Here is a 3,789-nt window from a genome sequence, read left to right on the forward strand (position 1 = left end):
GTGTTCCCTTCTTACACGTCTATATGGGAACACCGTGTTGTTTTTCTTTAGAATCTGTTAATTTCGCACGGCCAAAGCACACACCCGTGTGCTTAGCCCATGTAGAATTTCTAATTTACTAATTGGAGAACATTTTGGGTGCAGGGGACACACAGTCTAACGACACTCCCGTGGGCGAGCCGTGTGTCTCATACGATCTGATCACACGCCCGTGTGATCTGGCCGTGTGGACTTATGATAAGTTTTGTTTTGCAAGTTACTAACCCTGTAATTTCAATCCACAACCAATACAAATACCAATCTAAACGCATTTTATATATTATCCAATACTTAACTTTAAATACTTATCACGTATCATTATCAATTATCAATTTACTTATTTCACTATTACAATCACAATTTAATATGACACACTTAAGACATCCTAGGTACATGCCACTACTGATAATTAACATGCTTTACCTTTTTGAGTTTGGGATCGGCTTAAGATGCTGATTTGACGATCTGTCTTTAACCTAACCTGTGCACGAAAACAAACCGTACGCTGAGTATGAACTCAGTGGTATTTCTATAAATAGAATTACTGAATAGTGTATGAAATTTAACATTTACTTAAGTCATATATTAATCATAGTTATCTTGTAAATAACTAAATAATAATACTCATAATTCATATATACGTTCGAGCTTTAAACTTTAACTTTCTTTAGCAGTCAACACTCATGTATTCTTAAACTTTAAACATTACTTTAGAATCTTAATACTTTAACCATTTACTCTTCATTATTTAGCTTTAAAACCTTATTAATCGGTCTTCAATATACTTTTATTACTATCTGATAATCTTCATCATCATACAATCAAGCAGTCTTTTTAGATATAACAGTCAATAAAAAAAAATTAGCAACATATATTCTTTGATATCCTTGATTATTCAACTTTCATTCAATATTTTGTACTATCTTATTTCAATAACAGTCAATATTCTTTGGTAACAACCAATTCATCTTTTCATTCAGTACCAGTCAGTCAACAGTAATAATCGATTAATCAGTAATATTCATTTATTGAAGGTCGGTCATTTATTACATAATATCAATTATTGATGAGCGCGGTCTTTAATACTTTTATTACCCTATTAACATGACTCGGACCTGGACGAATACACGGATCCAACCCACACACCGGGGATAGTATACAGTGTTTCATCGGCCGAAGCCTGAATACACCATAAGGGTAACAGTAATAGTAATAGTAATAGTAATAGTAGTGGTACACAAAGTACCTCATCAGAACAAATTGAACGATAATTGAGAATGATCAGTACGGAGTACTTCTTGAACGAATCCGAGCGATCCACGATGGTTGACACATATAGTGTCTCATTGACACATAGTGGGAATATCCCTGAACACTTCCAATTCTATGGCATGCCAACTATATCCGACTAGCCCGATACAGTTAATAGAGATTTTAGTAAACTTTCAAATTTTCAGTTTCATTTCAATACGCTTTTCCATATCAATCCACGTACAATTCAATTTCAGTACAATATACATTTTTCAAATTTTCATTCAATATTCACCTACCATTCACATATTCAATTCAGTATCAATAATTACTAATAATTCATGAATTTTTATTCAAGTCAATACCATAATAATAATAATAATAATAATACTTACCATTCATATTAAATAATAAATTCAACAAATAATTATTAAATTCGGTTTATAGAAATACAAATCGTAATTCTCGAGTTTACTCGAAATCCTCATCCACTTTTTCTTTCCCCTTCTTCGATGACATTTCCGGTGCTACGTTAGCTACGAAAAAATTTACATTCATTCAAAGTCATTAATATCACATTCTTAAGATTTTCATGTAATTTTCCATAAATTCCAATTTAGTCCTTCCACCATAACCATTCTTTTTTTTCAAAATTAACTTAAGTTTTCATCTTTATGCTTGCTTAAAATAAATTTCAGCTTTTCATATTCAACATAAAACTTAAATTCTAAATTTCTTTCAACTTAGTCCTTATTATGTCAAAACTTAACTTTCTCTTTATAATTTAATCATTTTCCCACTTCTAACTTAAATTCCCATCAATAAAACTCAAAATTCATCATTTTATTCAATATTAATAATATCTAAAAATCTAATAACCTTCAAAATATCAACTTAATTTCATCAAAACTTTGTTCTAAAACTTCTAAAGCATCAAAATTAAGTAAAAAAGGGCTTAATTGACTTATCAATTTAAACTTCAAGCTCCAAGTCCCTAGTTTTCCCTTTTACGTATTTTCTCTTTTCTTTCTACCCATTTTCGTTTCATGTTCTGTTCTTTCTATTCTTTTCTTTCTTTTATTTCTTTTGTTTCTTTATTTAACTATTCTAATATAATATTATTATTAAATAATACTTATTTATCATTTATACATGTGTATATTATTAGTAAATATGTATTCATATATCACCATACACTTGTCTTTTATTTATTATACTTATCTATTTAATATAAAATAATATTAATATAATAAACTTTAATTATTATTATTTTACTTATATAATAACTAAATACACATGTATAATACATGTGTACCATTTATATTTGTACACATTTAACTTATTTTAACCATACATTTGTCACCCCTTTTGGCTTATTTACTTATTTAGTCCCTTCACTTTTCTTTATTCTATAATTAAACTTTCACTCTTCATTCAATTTAATCCTTTTATCTAATTATTCTTAATTTAAGTTAATTCACTTTATTAAACTTTAAATTAATCACTCACTTAACTTTGTAAATATTTTTAATAAAAATTTACGAATCCATTTTTCAAAAAAGGAGACCCGAAAATGCATTTTTCGATAACTGTAAAATTTGGGTCTTTACAATTCTCCCCCTTTAATAAATTTCGTCTTCGAAATTTTCCAGAAAAGAGGTGGGGGTACAGAAATCTCACTGTTTCTTTCGGTTCCCATATTGCTTCATCAGTATTATAACTTCACATTGCAATCTAGTATCTCAATCAGTTCTTCTTCTTCATACAATGAATCAATTTAAATTTCAGTATCCCTTGTCAAGCTAACATATAAGAGATTTGACCTACATTTTCTGAGCATCACAAATTTTTTGTAGCTTCAGAGGTGAAACCAATCAATATATTACCCGGGCAACTCTTTCTATAATTTCAAGTACCCAAACAGAACGAGAACTCAACTTCTCTTTTTCAATTAGATCTCAAAATTTCTTTCAATATGTAACTTAATAAATACCTCATCACTGACAGAATACTCGATACACATAATTTCCGTCTGTTAAAACTGGTTTCAGTCTATTTCAATCTCTTATTCTTTTCTTCAGTCTCACAAATCAAACAGCTTTGCATATTCATTTTCTCACTATAATCAATCAGATACTGGGAAGTTCTACATTTTCAATCATACAGAGCTTCATGCAGTGCTGTAAACTGTTATCACGTGCTTAGAACTCCTTGTACTTGTTCTATATTCAGAATATAAACTATATATCTTAATCAGAAATAATAGAAACTGATATACCATAATTTTGACGGTTTCAGAAACCCATATTTTGATAATTCCAATTCGAAACTCATAGAAATTCTATTATCAAACTTGAGAAGACTGATCTTGACATGTAACACCCCAATTTTTGGGTTTTCTGTGTTTCTGTGATTTTTAAAATTTGTGTGTGTTCTGGTTGGTTAAATATATATTTTAGTAGGTTAGTGGGACTTTGGAAAGCCCAAACTTAAGTTAAA

The sequence above is a fragment of the Gossypium arboreum genome, chromosome 13 (genome assembly GCF_025698485.1).
Source record: "Gossypium arboreum isolate Shixiya-1 chromosome 13, ASM2569848v2, whole genome shotgun sequence".
Lineage (NCBI taxonomy): Eukaryota > Viridiplantae > Streptophyta > Magnoliopsida > Malvales > Malvaceae > Gossypium > Gossypium arboreum.